Source organism: Sminthopsis crassicaudata, chromosome 3 (assembly GCF_048593235.1).
Source record: "Sminthopsis crassicaudata isolate SCR6 chromosome 3, ASM4859323v1, whole genome shotgun sequence".
Classification (NCBI taxonomy): Eukaryota; Metazoa; Chordata; class Mammalia; order Dasyuromorphia; family Dasyuridae; genus Sminthopsis; species Sminthopsis crassicaudata.
In genome coordinates, this window is record NC_133619.1 from 131,711,099 (window position 1) to 131,729,774 (window position 18,676).

Genomic DNA, 18,676 nt, shown 5'->3' on the forward strand with positions numbered 1-18,676 from the left:
TGATGATCTTGGAGCAGGAGAATAGTTGCTACACATCTGAGATCTGCACAACTCTATTGATTTCACTGGAGGTAGAAATAACATGATAGGATAAATTGCTATCTGCATATTGCAGCATTCTCTTTTGACATCATATATATATATATATATATATGCATATATATATATATATATATATATATATATATATATATATATATATATATTATACTTAAATTGCAAGTAACTAGCACCATTACTAACAATATTAGAAGTAATAGAACTAGATCAGCTACCAAGATTCCCTTGTGCTTGGAGGCAACTTAAAGACATTTTATTCTATGTATAATGGAAGATATACTGACTATACTAAACCAACATAATATAAATGCAAAGATATGTGAATTTTTAGAGTAGAACCCATTTCAGGGTATGAGTTTTGAGCCAAATGTAGAAAACTATTTTCATGTTCTAATAATTTGAGAAGTATTCCAAGGATCCAGAGGATTGAATTCAGATAGATAGAGCTTCCTCATAGGTACCTGTAAGGCTTGGAGGAAGGAGAGGAGCTTAGTCATTTACAGGCTAGCTATCCTCTGGTGGAGACATTGAAATTTCTAAACCTCTGTCATGGAGATAGGGCAGAGAAATTAAGAAAGCTAGGACTGAGAGCTTAGCTAGACTATTATGTGCTGGGCAATTTTTTTTTAGAATTTTGTCTTTTTTATTTTATTTTATAATTATAACATTTTTTTGACAGTACATATGCATAGGTAATTTTTTACAACATTATCCCTTGTACTCCCTTCTGTTCCAAATTTTTCCCCTCCTTCCCTCCACCCCCTCACCTAGATGGCAGGCATTCCATACATATTAAAGATATTATAATATATCCTAGGTACAATATATATGTGCAGAATCGAATTTTGTTGTTGTTGTTGTTGCAAAGGAAAATTGGATTCGGAAGGTAAAAATAACCTGCTAACAGTTTAGACTCATTTCCCAGTGTTCCTTTTCTGGGTGTAGTTGATTCTGTCCATCACTGATCAATTGGAATTGGATTAGCTCTTCTCTATGCACTTCCATCAGAATGCATCCTCATACAATATCATTTTTGAAGTGTATAATGATCTCCTAGCTCTGCTCCTTTCATTCAGCATCAGTTGATATAAGTCTCTCCAAACCTCTCTGTATTCATCCTGTTGGTCATTTCTTACAGAACAATAATAATCCATAACATTCATATACCATAGTTTACCCAACCATTCTCCAATTGATGGGCATCCATTCATTTTCCAGTTTCTAGCCACTACAAAAAGGGCTGCCACAAACATTTTGATGTGCTGGACAATTAATATATTGTTCTTGACTTTGGGATGAATAACAGTGTGTGCTTTCTCTGTAGACTTGTGGATCGTAGGATCATATCAGAAGGTTCAGTCTCCTTATCTAATTGATGAACAACCTAAGATTATGGAAGTTAAGTTATTTTTTCAAGGTTATTCATGGAGAATTGATTAGACCTTGGATTTGAAATTAGATTATCTTTCCCCAAAGATAAATGGCTCTATCTTGGAGATGAAGAGGTGCAAAATTGGCACACATGTATGAGCATACTATACCTTAAAATGGTTATTGGGGAATAAAACATGGTTTATATTTTCTTTATCAAAATTTTTGTATTTGCTATTCTACAAGTCATAACCATAGATCTAACTGGTGAGAGATCTGTAATAGTTCCATCAGTTTCATAGTTTGCTTTCTTAGTATAATAATAATTGTTTCTATTTATAAAAGGAGTTATGAGGTTAAAGATTGGTGCTGCTGCTGCATCTTTGTCAGAGGCCTGAATTGTTTTTGTTCACTACTATGCTAGGCTCTGTTTAGTGACAAAAGCAAGTCAGATAATCCCTCAGTACAAATATTGAATCTCATAAAAATATTTAATCATTCTAATTTAACTGTTTTATTTCTGTTGAACTGGAAACAATTAGAATATTTTACACAATTATAATTTCAAATAGTGTGAATCTGAATCCATGAGATCGCTTCACAGAATTTATTATTTGCACCAATAATGACCTTACTGCATAGCAAAATGTAATCCCTTTCCTCAATATATAGTGAAAAATCATTACTGTGCTTCTCCCCCAACCCTCCTTATGCAGGATAAAATGAAGCTGGCCAAAACTAATTTGCATTATCCTGTTAAAAGGTAAAATTTTATTTAAAAGCAGTCACAAACTGGTCATATAATATATATGTGCATGTGTGTGTATATATCAATATATATATATATATATCAATATATATCAATATATCAATATATATATATATATATATATATATATACAATATGTGTATATATACATGTCTTTTTTTAATCAATATAAAGGTAAAATTATATTTGTAAGTAGTCACAAAGTGGCCATACAGGATATATGTGTACATACATACACACAGAGACATATACACATATGTATACACACACACACATATATATATATACATAAATATACATCTTATGATATTTATGCAGAATATATATATATATATATGTATATATATATATATATATACACAAACACATTTTTCTTTGCATACTTATATATGCAGTCTATATATGTATATATCCATACATATTATTTTGATATATCATATATTTATATGCATACACATATATTTTATCTATGTATATGTATATATACAGGATATTTATATGTGTGTGTGTGTGTGGGTGGGTGGGTGGGTGGATGTACATTCAATGGAACATTTATTAAAATATATTTTTAATTAATTAAAACACAATTTCAGAGGATAAGAATAAAAAATGATGATGGTATTCACACTGATGAGGTTATGGAGCAAGGCAAGCAATAGGATGGAACTTTTTTGTTTTGTATTATACAAAGAATATTATTGATATGAAAACTTCCATAAGTCAATTACATTGATGTAGTGATTTTAATTTGAAGTCTGGATTTTAATATTTTGAAATTTAAATTCCCTATCCTCTGTATGTAGATATGTATGTAATATGACCATTTGAGTCTAAATGATTATAATTACCTAGTAATGACAATGTTATTAAAATGTTGAAAATGTTTCCCGTATACATTTAATTTTGCTTACCCTAGTAATTTGTACTATTTACTCAAAAACTTCAAAGGTCAATAAGTTTAGACTTCAAGGGAGCTGAGTAAAGTTCCTGCCTTAATTATCAAGAATAATAAATTGATGATTAGTACAATTTATTGCATTTATAAATTGCTGCTTTTCTTTAAGTAACTATTTTTATTCATTAAATGTCCATCAAAATAATTGATAGAATTATAGTTATTCATTTACTGATCTATTACCTCCCACCAATTTACAGAATTTACAGATAAGAAAATTATAGGAGAGATAGATTGAGTAGACTTCCTAAAATCACACTATGTTAAGTATAAAGCCCAACATAAGAACTTACGTATTTGTACTTCAAATCCAATGTTCGTTTTTCTGTGCTATGGTGCCTTTATATCAAAGTACTTTTCAAAGGATCTTATGAAATGCTGTTTAAATATTTCAATGCAATATTATGATTTTCAGAGCTTAGATTATATTTGTTTCATTTACTTAGATCTATTTCCCTCCTTTCTCCCTTCCCACCCATCCCCCACTCCTTATTGAATCAGCTTTTTCAAGTCTAAGTTAACCTAGCCTGTACTGTTGAGGAAAGAGTCCAATTACTATTTTCGCCATCTATATTTGCCATCACATATCACATCTGGAAAGAACTTCAAGAACAAAAACCCAAGGGAACTGATTGACAGTGACTACTACCAAATTAGCATTTCCATGGGAGCCAACATCAGTTATCATCAACAGAGATTAGATTTGTCTGAGACATTCTGAACTGCTTCTCGATACGGACCAAATCACTTCAATATACAAGCAAACAAAAGAAACTTTGTCTGAAAAAAAAATGATTAGAACAGATGTGAGTAGCATGTGTTCTGTGGAAAATATGTCCTGTCTTCTTTCTAGCAAGATGCACAACAGAATTAATCCTCACCATATTAAGAAATCTCACTTGTAATTGAAATATTTATAATTAGCAATTGGTTATGATTACATATACTCTGAATTGAAGGAAGTAAGTGCTAAATCAGATGCTTTAATATTCTGTCAAGACATTTCTCATTAAAATAGTGGTATCTTACTTGACTTGCCTTATGTCATTTTGGAAACAGCAACAGATAGCAAAGTAAAGCTTGGAAACATATCTGTCACTTTGTATTTTGAAACTATTTAAATCAGCTATCAGATAATTTACATATAGCCTTTCATAGTTGGAAAGACCCTACAAATTAGGTAATTCAACCACCTTATCTTATAGATGTGGAAACCCAGACATAGAGATGCTTATCCAAAATTACATAGATAATTTCTTTGCTTCTCAAATCTCTCAATCCATTTTGTAATCCATTGACAAATTAATCTTTAAAAAATATCACTTTCATTATGCTTTTCTCTGGATCAGAAATCTTCTCTGGAACAGAAATCTGTTGCCTGGAGGGTAAGTCCAGAATTCTTAGGCTATCAAATAAGCTACTTGACATTTAAACTCTCTAATTGAGTATATTAAACAAAAAGCTAGGTAACATAATGAAGTTCTATGTGTATCAATCTATAAGTGATGTGCTTATATATCACTTTACTATATCCTGAGCCATATGTAAAATAATTGTATGCCATTGGACAACCTGATTCCTTTCCTTACCTATTGTCAAATTCTTGCTGCTTATAGCCAATGCATTGGGAATTCATATTCCTTTTATCCTTCAAGATTCACAAATTGTTTCAAGTCCATGAAGTCTTCTTTGACTATATGAAGCATTTTCTCTGAACTCTTTTGGCTTCCTACCACATATCATGCTTTGGATTTTTAATGTAAAAATAACATAAGATTTGGAATTAGGACACCAAAATTTGAATAATAGTCCTGATACTGAATAATTGAATTGCAACAGACAAGTCATTTAATCACATTTGACCTCAGCACTCTCATCTGCAAAATGAAAATAATAATGTTCATACTACCTATTTCTCAGTATTGGTTGTAAGAAAAGTGCTTTATAAACTTCAAAGCAAAATGTAAATGTAAGCATATATATATATATATTTTTATATACATATATACATATATACACACACATAAACACATATATGTATGTATACAAATGTACACAGATATATGTGTATGTTTGTATATATACACACATATATTTATATGTGGAATATAATTTGTTTTTATATATAATTATATAACATATATTTGGATACCTACCTGCAGACACATATATGCAGTCATGTGTTATATATATGTATGTATATTCATTTATTTATCTCTAACTTGTTAGTTTTTCTATCTATACATTTATTAATTTATTTCCCTTCCTAGAAAAAATAATTCCCCTTCAGCAGAGAATATATATTATATTTCTTTTGTTCATCACTGTTTCTAAATAACAGTTGAGCACATGGCAGAGAGTTGATGAATTGTTAATAAATATCATTAGACCAATATTGATGATGGAAGTTAGAAGAAATGCTCTTTTTCACTATCAAGGTCTGTTTTTGTTTTCATTTCAGAAAGTCACTATATCATAGATTTTCAAAATTGGAAACAATCATAGAAAACACATAGTCCAGCTATGAATATCAAAATAATTTTCTATATAACATGCCTGACATGTGACTATGCATACTTTGCATAAATAAGTACAATGAGGGAACTTCCTGAAAGTGAGTCATTGTATGTTGGAATGGTTCTAATTTTATAATAATTATTTTTAACAGTAATAGTTAATATTTATATAGCACCTACTATGTACCAGTAATTATGGGAGGTGCTTTACAATTATTATATGATCTGATTCTCACGGTAACCCAATGCTTAGAGAAGCTTTTATTTTTCCCCTTCATATGTGATGAAACTGAGGTAAAATAACATTAAGTAAGTTATCTAGGATCATGCAGCTAATAATTGCCTGATGTTAAATTAGAAATAAAATCTTTCTAACTCCAGTCCCCATTCACTGTACCATTCTAACTTCCTCAATAAAAAAAACTTATTTTTTTCTTACTTAAAAATGTGCTTATTTGTAAGTTAAACAAAGAGATGTATTGAAATAATTATAGGTGCACTTACATAGTTTTAAATTACCTAATATTGTCAAGTTTCTGATAGTTTTTCAATACTCTCTACAAAGATAAAATGAATTTTAGGACATGTTACTAGAATAAATGTTCATATTTCTCATGTTAGTTTCTAACTTTGTGTTGCCTGTTTAATTATAATTAATAATGTATCAACAAATATATATGTGTATGTGTTTTCTTATAAGTTTGTATTTTGAATTCATAATAGATTTTAGTAAAGTAGATCAGTAGCTCTGATCCCAAAGACCATTTAATCTGACCTTTCATTTTATGTATGAGGAATTTGAAATTTGAGGATATTAAATTAATTGCATAAGATCATACAGATACAAAAGCTAAGAGAGAATCAGGAAAATTAAATGTATTTGATTGTAGGAGATTTGTACGATGTGCAAAATATTCATAGACCTATTTAAGTTCTATATTAAATTTAGACTAGGTTCCCTAATGTACAATGGTAGAATAACATTTGAACTCATTAAGATTAGTAATGAGAATTGAATCTGTATAATTTAATCTAGAATTTATATGTGCTTTTGTAACCGCATTAATGAAATGATTCTGGTTGCCACAAGCATCTCAGCCTAACTATGCAAAATTCAACATTGAGTTAGCTGCCAAAAAATAAAGTATCTATTTACATTTCTAGACAGAGAATTTCAGTGTCTACAGATTGCATAAAGAAGATGGAAAAAAAAAAAAAAAAACAATTGGTCAATAAAAAACCTTGAAAGTGTCTATCCAGATGGCCAACCTGCTGTTCATTCATGTGGAGGAACAAAAAAAACTTCTTTAGGTATTGACATTTCTGCTTGTGCATGAAAGCTCAGGAAGGAAGGTTTGGATACTACAGAACCCCATTTCATTTTTGGTGGAGTCCAGTGTTCTCAACATGTTTTGGAAGGTGTGACTTTTATCCAATCCCTGATGATGGAGACTTATCAGTTCTTTCAAACATTATAGTAAATAACAGCTTTACATTCCAAATAGAAGAGCAAATGCTTCTTGGCACACAAAGTATGAGGGAATGAGGTGAAAGAGGAGACAGTAACTTGAATGAAATTATTATTACACAGTGTTGTGACTTACAAATACTTAGGATGTATTTGATTTTCCTGCCCCGATCAAACATATGTCGCTCTTCTCTATGTCATGCAAAAAAGAATTTTGAATTGTCATTGTTTTTATGAACCAAGTATTTTGGTAAGTTTGACTTTCTCTGAAATGGCATCCAATTGCTGCTGTATGTATTAGGCTTTATTGGCAGTTTACAGATGTGGGTAATCACTGGTTGGCTTGGCTTGAACAGCAGCCATCTGTTTATCTTTGAATGATTAAAACATTTAATAAATTCATTGCCTGTAGCTGTAGATACAAAAGCTTTTCTTCCCTGTTCATGATAAGTAAAGGACATAACATGTGAAGAACTCCCTATATAATTCAATTCTATACATTCTTGACCTAAAAGGGAGTTTGGGCTTTATAGTCTAATGAAAACGTTCATAAAAATATATATCTAATTTGTTACATCAACTTTTTCACCCCATTCCATCTACTTTATTAAGTTTCCAAAGTAACTTTTAATGTAATTTCTATATGTGCAACTTAATTTTCTGGAATATTGTTTGGGCATTTATCATTTCTTTTCTGTGTATCATATTTTCAAATTTCTCATGAAAAAAAACAGGAAGAAATCAACTTTTTTCTAAATCATTTAATTGATATTCTCAAATAGTCTTGAATTTGAGATTTGAAATGGTAAGATTTTCACACAAAGTGAACAGTTAAATTTTACTGTGAATAAGTTTCATGGCATTCTTCTTTCACTAACTGGTGCTTTAGAAATGGGAAAGGAACCAAATGGTAATAGATTATTAATATCTTCCATTATCAGTAGAGTTCTCTAACATTCAAAAGCAGATATTGTAGTTCAATAAAAAGAAATGAGACCTACATGAGTCCTAACTTTGATATCTGATATGAATGACTTTAGTGAAGTGAGCTTTAGATATTGTTATCTATAGAATAATTTAGTATTCTTAGTATTTCTAAGAGTGAAGGATTTTATTATTTAAAAATCTTCTCATGTGAGCTTATGTAGAACATTCTTTTCTACATTTTGCTCTAGTGATGAAGTTGCATACCTTCTAAGATTTTATAGAACTGAAAATTGAAAGTTCATATTTGGGTTTTTATGTAAATTTTGCTTGCTTGAAAAATTATACACATCTTTTAGAAAGTCAAATTAAATCATGCTTTAGCTTAAAAAGATAATTTTGACTGAGGAAATTAAAAGCCATTGGCCATAGAAGTCATGAACTGTTGTCTCTCCTTTTAAAATGCATAGGTAAAATAAAAATGAGACCAGATCCCAAGCCTGGGAACTAAATATCAAAGAAGGCATAAAATAAAAATGAAAAACTAAGAACTGGACATATAGTTTAATCCAAGAGAAACAGTAGTCTACTTCAGGGTATTTTTAAATAGATTTTACAATAAAATAGATATTAATGGAGCATTTTACATTTGCACTATAACAATCATCTTAGAAAAGGAAATAGAGAGCTTGTCATAGAATGAGAAAGACTTCCTTTCAGGTCCCATTTCTAACAAGTTCTGATAGAGCAGAAAGAAGTTCCTTAACCTTTCAAAGAGTATCTCCATAAACATTTTATAAGTATAAGATGTAAAAAAAAGAAAGAAAGGTAGGTTCTGTTCCTGATCTGCTGAGTAGAGTGAAATCATAGGTCCAGACAAGACTCCAAGTTTTCCCTAGCATCTCAGTTTTGAACTGAAAGAGGTAAGGTCATCAAAAACCATGAAAATAGCTCAGACCTTTCTGTTCTTGAGATAAACATTTGAAATTAGAGTCCACTAGTTTACTAGTTTAAAATTATGTTAGCAACATCTGCTCTGGGTTTTAGAACTAATTCTTAAGTACTGTGGTGGGGATATGAGGATAGCTGAGCTCTCTAAAGATCTCTAAATACCTAAAGCTTTCATTCTACTTTGTTGTTCCCTAGTAAACTGTCAATGATGCATACCCCAGTTTCATCTCACCAGTTCTTATCCAAAAAATATTTCAAAGGAATAATGATCTTGATGATTTAGCAAAAACAGGCATTTTTCTGTTAAACCCCATGAGTATATAGTCTCCCTTATAACCCCACAATCTCTGGGTAGAATAGACTCAGGTTTGATTAAATTTTTATAAGGTGTTTTATCCACTAAATTACTTTCCTATTACAATTTAGCTGCTGATAAGTTCTATAGCTAAGTTCAAGTTTTAGCCCCTACTAGCAGCATGTCAAAGTTGTTCCTCACACAAAGCTATGCTGACTAGCCACTAAGGCTGTCTTGGAATATTTTTTCAACTTCCTGATGACTAGACTTTCTGACCTCTCAAATTTCATAAGTACATGGTTATTTTTAATATCTTTCACCCATGAGAGCACCAATAGCAGGCTTGGTTCTTATGGACCATATTGTGTTACTCCCAAAATGAAAATAAAAGCCAGAGGTATTTCTCTACATGCAGGATTTAACCTTGCCTTTGTACAAGCCAGACATAAAGAAATTTTGGAAAACTAGACCTTTTGGACAACACTCTAATTTTGGTTGCAAAGCCAACCAAAGAGGCATCTTTTCATCAAGTGATTAGCAGAGTTGCTAAAAACAACGTAACGTGGTAATTTATCATGCTTCAAATACCCCAATATACTTTTTATCACCAAAACTTTTTCACATTTTCACGAGGTCTGGACTATTTGGCCAATGTCCAATCCAATCAAACAAACATTTATTAAGTGTCTTCTCTATATCATTCATTATGCCCTTGGGGATGTAAATAATAAAAATAATAATAATTCATATCCTTCAAGAAGCATACAATCATACAAATATCTCAAAAAGTTTGGTATGATTTTGTAATATTTTTATTTTCAAACATAACCCTTTTCCTTAATATAGGCATAGTTTACCAATATATTTATGCTTTTAACATGTCTAAATACGATTTCTACCTTGTCCTAAAGAGGGGCTACTTAATGTTTCACTCTGGTGTTTTATTGACTAGATTTTGTTAATTACTATGATTTAAATGAAAATCATTCTGTCTCTCAGGGAGTGGCCAAAATTTTAGGTCAAGAACAAGTTAGTCATTGTTTGGGTCCAGATTGACTCAGAGCAAATGTAAATAGCAATCATTTCTGCTTTGGCCAGAAACCCTGAGGGTGTTTATAAATGCCTGTATGTATGTATATATGTGTGTGTGTGTGTGTGTGTGTGTGTGTGTCTGTGTGTATATATATATATATATATAAGTATATGTATATGTATACATATACATATATTTATATATGTATATGTATATATATATATATATGTATATGTTCACATATATGTATGTATGTATGTGTATATATCAGGGGAGAGGATATGTGAAGAGTCTGTTCTTTTTGCTCCAGTAGCTCCTAAGAATTAATCACTGAATGGGTATGGCTTCAGGCAAACTGAGACATGAAGATGACTGAGTAAAGGCATGGACTCACCAAGTTCTCCCCAAACTCTTCCAAATTCTTTTAAAGAATGACTGAACACATTTTAGAGCATCTGAACCTGCAAAAAGATGGTGTGGAACAATCTCTGAGCCAAAGACAACTTAGAAGGTAAGTAGGAAAGTCTATTGCAACAGGTAGGAATCCAGCATTGGTTCTGGAGGAAGCCTGGCCAACATAGTGCTGGCCCAGCTCAGGCATTTACGAATAGACTGTGGGGCCACTGAATCAGTGGCAGAACTGATCTCTCAGACCAAAAATGACTAGGAAGGTCAATAGGAAAAGTTTTTTCTTTACTGAGAGGGCTTGAAAACCAGTTAACCAGGAGTGGGCATGGGTGTTGGCAAGAGCTTCCATAGACCTCAATTCACAGGAGATCTTTTTACTAACATTGGAAGAGGACTGTTTTTTTAGTACACTAGAACTTATAACCACAGTGAAGTAGGGACAGTCCTCAGAGTTCCAAGGCAGAAAAGACATCTTATCATCAGATTCCTAGAAGGATCTCAGAAAACAGCTGCAGAAAATCCCTGAAGCTTGGGGACAGTGCACCCTCCACCCTGGTAACAGAGCCTTATTTTAACAGAATTATTACACAAAATTTAACAAAATTATTACACAAAGCTAAGGAAATAAATTCCTTAAAATAAAATAAAAAAAGGTCAAATGGGAAAGGAGGTACAAAAACTCACTGATGAAAATAATTCCCTGAAATTTATAAGTGGGCAACTGGATGCTAATGATTTTATGAGAAAAATGAGAAACAATAAAACAAAAACAAGAAAAAGAAAAAGAAAAAAAAGTGAAACATCTCATTAAAAAAAAGACCTGAAAAATAATCAATCCATAAAAATTTAAAAATTATTGGTCTACCTGAAAACCATAATCCAATAAAGATCTGAGAATCATTGTTCAGGAAATAATTAAGAAAAATTGTCCTAATAGTCTAGAACCAGAGAGAATCCAACATTCGCCATCTGAAAGAGATTTTTAAATGAAAACTCTCAAGAATAATATAGCCAGATTTTGTAGCTCCTATATCAAGAAGAAAATATTGCAAACATCCAGAAAGAAACAATTTTTAAATTTTTCTTTGTTTTTTTTTTATTATTTATTTTTTTAGAAAGAAACAATTAAAATATAGTCAAGCCACAATCAGGATAACAGAAATTTTAGCAGCTTCTACATTAAAGGATCAGAATGCTTGAAATATATTTTGGAGAGCAATGGAGTTAGGATTGCAACCAAGAATCACCTATTCAGCTGAGTATAAGCGTTCAGGGGAAATTTTGGTCATTCAAAGGAATAGAGGACTTTCTAACATTTGTGATGAAAAGATCAGAGCAAAATATAAACTTGATTTTCAAATATAAGACTCATGAGAAGCCCAAGGGTGTAATCAAGAAAGATTAGCATAAGGTACTTCATAAGGTTTGCCTGTTCACATTCTTTCATGGGAGGATACATGTATCTCAGAACTTTCTTATTATAATGTATAATGTCTGGACTAGCTCCCTGGAGGGCCTTGGATCAGCCAGAATAAGAATAAATCAAAGTCCTTGGTCTTTAGGGGGAGAAGTGAAGAAGGCAGGCAAGATGCCATGTGGCTTGCCAAAGATGTATCCTGGATTCTGGAGTCCGGAGTCCCTAGCCTCTCTCCTCCTCATACAGTAGCCAAGTGACCCTGACCTCTCTCCCTCAGCCCTCCAATCCTTGCCTACCTTTATCTCACTACCAAAACATTCAGCAAGCACCAATGATGAGAAGAGCTATCACATCACCATCTTATTTAAATATGTATATAGAGCCATTATCTCACATCACATAGGTAATTAGCCTTAAGTGCTCTTCTGTCTGATTCAAGCATACCTTTTTCAGTTTGCACCCTCTACATTTCCCATTTTCTTTTGTTTTAGAACTCAGGTGCTCACACCCTTCCTGTTTTCTCAGGGAGGTGAGAACCCCAAAAAGCAAGTGATCACACCCTCCCTGACTTCTCAGGAAAGGGGGTGAAAACACCTAAAAGGAGGTGATCACCCCCTCCCCCGACTTCTCAGAAAAAGAGGCGAAAACATTAAAAAGGAGATATTATTTTTTTATATCATTACTTGCATGTACAATTCATGTTTGATACACCACATTGAGCCTGCACTGGCTTTGGGGAGAGTTATCACTACTAGCCTGTGCTTTATTGCTATGTGTTTGTATAATACCTCCCATATTGATGAATTTGTCTATACCTATTTCTAGTAAGACCCTTCAGCCTAGTGCAAACTGTAGCTGGCTTGACTCCCCATGTCCCTTTGATGTTTTTCATCTCTTTTCCAGAAAAGTCAGGGAAGGCTGGATCATCTCCTTTTTAGTGCTTTCACCTTTCTTCCTCAGAAGGCAGGGGGGCATGATCACCTCCTATTTAGTGTTTTCACACCTTTTCCTGAGAAGTCAGGGAGAGCATGACTACCTGTGTTCTAAAATAAAAGAAATTAGGAGATGTAGAGGCTGAAAATATGAATTGGATAAGAGCACTTAAGGCTACCTAATTCATGTGATACAATGTCTCTATTAACATATGTTTGTATGATGGCTCTCCTCACCATTTGTGCTTACTGAATGTTTGGTAGTAAGAAAATTGTAGGCAAGGATTGAAGGTGGAGGGAGAGAAGTGAGAGGCATTTGATAGCAGGACTAGGAGGAGAGAGGCTGGAGACTCTGAAATCCACAATTCAGGATATATCTTTGGCTAGCTGCATGGCAGCTTGCCTGCCTCCTTCGCTTCTTCCCCTAAAGACAAAGGACTTTGATTTATCCTGACTCTGGCTGACGCTGAAGACCTCCAGGTAGCTAACCTGTACTTTATAATATGTATTTTATAAGTCATTATATTATATGCTAAATGTATTAAAGAAGTAAAAATAAAAGTGCTTTGTGATGTCTTAGAGGTAAAATCATCACTGAAAATGAAATCAAGGAAAACTTCATAAAAGAGGAAGATTTTGATTTGTGTTCTAAAGGACAGAAAAAATGCAAATAACAAAAAAAGTAAAAGAAGGCATTTCAAACATCTGTAGAAACATCAGGAAGGACATGAAGTGAGAAACTACTCAAAATAAACAAAGGAAAATTAATATCTTAGGGTATCTATATCTTAGAGGACTTGAAAGATAAATGACTTAAATAGCTGAATGTTAATTGACAAAATGTCAGTGATAAAAGGAAATAAAAAGTCTTCAAATGTTATTGATTTGTATGCATGCATGTATGTGTATTTGTTTGTGTTTGTGTGTTCATGTTTTGCTCCGTTGCCACAAACTTTTGTTCAAGAACCCAAAAGCTGAATGAAGACATTAGCTTAAATGGAATGGAATGCCATCCCAGAGAAGGGACATAAAAAAGAAATTTTATATATATATATATATATATATATATATATGCACATATATACATATATAGACAGAGAGAGAGAGAGAGAGAGAGAGAGAGAGAGAGAGAGAGAGAGAGAGAGAGAGAGAGAGAGAGAGAGAGAGAGAGAGAGAGAGAAAACAAAATAGTTTTATTTGGTCAATGAAAGCAACTTCAATTCTTCTGCAAGATTTAGACAATTTTTCATTGTCAATCTTTTGAAATTCATTCATATCCACTATGCACTCCATATCTTTTGTGAGACCTACAACTTTAATTCTTTAGAGACTGGCATTCTATGACTAACAGCCATAAACATAAGAAGAATATTATGTTAAGAACATAGGCCATTATTTGTGGTACAAATTTGGGATTATTAAAAACACTGTACGATTGCCTAAATGCAATCCAGGTTCTTCTCTTCCTCTTCATTTTCATGGTTCAATTTATCATCAATTGACTAAATCTGTTTCAGATGATGTACTGACAGTTCAATGGGTTGTCTCTTCACTGACACATCAGAATCTGGCAATTTTGAATCACTTGGTGTTTCTCCTCTGGATAGATAGAACAAAGTATAGGAGAGATAATGGATTTCCTTTTTTAGGTTTGGCTGATTTTAATCTATTTAATATTTCTGTTTATAAAGAAAAAAACTTGGCATAGATGCATTTCACTTTGTTGATGTCCAACAAAGAGGTTCAACAAATAAAGTTTATTGCAAATAGTAAGCTTTTCCAGATATCTTTATTTACAGATGGCATTCTGATGACTTTTTAACTCAAAGAACATTTCAACACTCAAAATAATTTGTTAAATGAAGATTGCTTCTTGCATATATAACACATATATACTCTCTCTTTGTATAAGTTTATATATTTCATTAATCATAGACCCTCAGAATATATGTTTAATATTTTATATATTTGTTTTCTAATTACATGTAAACACAAATTTAACATTTAAAAAATAAAATTTCAAAGTCTCTCACTCCCTACCACTGAAAAAGTAAACAATCAAATGTAGATTATATATATATATATATATATATATATATATATATATATATATATATATATATATATATATATATATATATATATATATATATATATATATAGTCATGCAAAATATATTTTCGTATTAGCTTTGTTTTGAAAGGAAAAAAAAAACAACAAAGAATCAAAATAAGAAAAGTTAAAAACATTCTTTGATCTACATTCAGATTGCATTAATTCCTTCTCTGGAGGTGGAAAGCTTTTTTTTCATCATAAGTCATTCAAACTTGTTTCAGAGCATTGTTTTGTTGAGAAAACCTAAGACGTGATCACTGAATAATAATGCTATTGCTGTGTGCAATGGTCTATCTTTTTTATACTTTTTAATTAATTTTATAATTATACCTTTTTTTGACAGTACATATGAATGGATAATTTTTAAAACATTATCCCTTACATTCACTTCTATTCCGATTTTCCCCTCTTTCCCTCCATTCCCTCCCCTTGATGGCAGGCAGTCCCATAAATGTTAAATATGTTATAGTATATCCTAAATACACTATATATGTGCAGAACAAAATTTCTTGTTGCACAGGAAGAATTGGATTCAGAAGGTAAAAATAACCTGGGAAGAAAAACAAAAATTCAAACAGTTTACCTCATTTCCCAGTGTTCCTTCTCTAGGTGTAGCTGTTTCTGTCCATCATTGATCAATTGGAACTGAGATAGATCTTCTCTTTCTTGAAGATATCCACTTCCATCAGAATATATCCTCATACAGTATTGTTGTTGAAATGTATAATGATCTCCTGGTTCTGCTCATTTCACTCAGCATCAGTTCATGTAAGTCTTTTCAAGCCTCTTTGTATTCATCCTGCTAGTCATTTCTTACAGAATAATAATATTCCATAACATTCATACACCATAATTTATCCAACCATTCTCCAATTGATAGGTATCTATTCAATTTCAATTTCTAGCCATTACAAAAAGGGCTGCCACAAACATTTTGGCACATACAGGTCCCTTTCTCTTTTTTAGTATTTCTGTAGTAGCACTGCTGGATCAAAGGGTATGCACAGTTTGATGACTTTTGGGGCATAATTCCAGATTGCTGTCCAGAATGATTAGATTCTTTCACAACTCCACCAACAATGTATCAGTGTCCCAGTTTCCACATAGCCCCTCCAACATTCATCATTATTTTTTTCCTGCCATCTTAGCCAATTTGACAGGTGTGTAGTGGCATCTCAGAGTTGTCTTAATTTGCATTTCTCTGATCAATAGTGATTTGGAACACTCTTTCATATGAGTGGAAATAGTTTCAATTTCATCATCTGAAAATTGTCTGTTCGTATCCTTTGACCACTTATCAATTGGAGAATGGCTTGATTTCTCATAAATTAAAGTCAGTTCTCTATATATTTTTAAAATGAGGCTCTTATCAGAACCTTTAACTGTAAAAATATTTTCCCAGTTTGTTACTTCCCTTCTAATCTTGTTTGCATTAGTTTTGTATGTACAAAAGCTTTTTAATTTGATGTAATCAAAAATCCTCTCTTTTGTGATCAATAATGATCTCTAGTTCTCCTTTGGTCATAAATCCAGCTACTTTGCTAAAGTTGTGAATTATTTCTAATAACTTTTTATTAGAATCTCTGGCGTTCTCTAAGTATATCATCACATCATCTGCAAAAAGTGATAGTTTGATTTCCTCATTACCTGCTCTTATTCCTTTAATCTCTTTCTCTACTCTTATTGCTGAGGATAGCGTTTCTAATACAATATTGAATAGTAATGGTGATAGTAAGCAACCTTGTTTCACTCCTGATCTTACTGGGAAAGGTTCCAGTTTATCGCCATTACATATGATGCTTATTGACGGTTTTAAATATATGCTCCTGTCTATTTTAAGGAATAGTCCATTTATTCCTATACTCTCAAGTGTTTTTGGTAGGAATAGATGTTGGATTTTATCAAATGCTTTTTCTGCATCTATTGAGATTATCATATGTTTTTTGTTAATTTGATTATTAATATGGTCAATTATACTAATAGTTTCTAATAGTTTACCTAATATTAAACCAGCCTACTTGATCATAGTGTATTATCCTGGGGATGATTTTCTGAAGCATTTTTGCTAATATCTTATTTGAGATTTTAGCATCAATATTCATTAAGGAGATTTATCTATAGTTTTCTTTCTTGATTTTTACCTTACCTCATTTAGGTATCAATACCATGTCTTGGTATTGGACTCCTTCATCCCCTATTTTTCAAATAGTTTATATAACATTTGGGCTAATTTTTCTTTAAATGTTTGGAAGAATTCACATGTAAATCCATCTGTTCTTGGGGATTTTTTCTTGGGGAGTTAGTTAATAGCTTGTTCTATTTCTTTTTATGAAATGGGACTATTTAAGCAATTTACTTCCTCCTCTGTAAATCTAGGAAGTCTATATTTCACTTAAGTTATCATCCATTTCACTTAAGTTATCAAATTTATTGGCATAAAGTTGGGCAAAGTAACTCCTTAATTTTGCTCTAATTTCCTTTATATTGGTGGAAAGATCCCCCTTTTCATTTACAAGCCTAACAATTTGATTTTCCTCTTTCTTTTTTCTGATCAGATTTACCAAAAGTTTATCTATTTTATTGCTTTTTTCATAAAACCAACTTTTAGTTTTATTTATTTATTCAATAAAATTTGTAAAGACTTTGAGGAAATCCCAAATAATGAATTTTGTGTTTGTCATTTAAGGACCACCTGAACTAAGAAGGAGAGTTTAATTAATGTGAAGCTACTCACCAAGCAATGAACTTTTAATATCATATAAACCTATAAAATCATCTATTAAAGAGTTAATAATAATTTTACTTTATGGAAAAAAATGCCAACAATGATTAAAACACCAATCTTTTAAAGCAGTAAAATACATTATTTGAAGAATAAATGATTTTCTAATACTTGCAAAGAATTATTTATCTAAAATATAACATTTTATAAAGAGCAAGTATGATGAGACAACTATTTTCTTAAACTTTGGAAAACTTCTAAGGTTCTAATCTAATTAACCAGCAAATAGCATTAAATAAATAAAATAAAAATCATAAAATAAAACTTTAATCTATTTTTATTGTAACAAAGACTGAGGCTGAAAAAGAGAAGATTATATACATACATATATATCTACATAAATATATATATATATATATATCTACATAAATATATATATATATATATATATATATATATATATATATATATATATATATATATATATAAAATCTTTTCTTTTTCAGGTAATTTTAGGTAATTTAGAGGAAGAAAAACACTAAAAATAAAAAGGTATATTTATAATGTATTTGGTTCAATGCCTTATGAAGAATTATTTGTCCAATAAACATAAGAATTATTTCTACTGGTTAGGAAGATAAGAGGAAATGGTAATTTTTTTTTCCAGTGGTAAGTGCAGCCATTTGATGAAATTAGAAATTTTTTTTTGAAATTTGCATGGAAAGACTACTCCAATTATT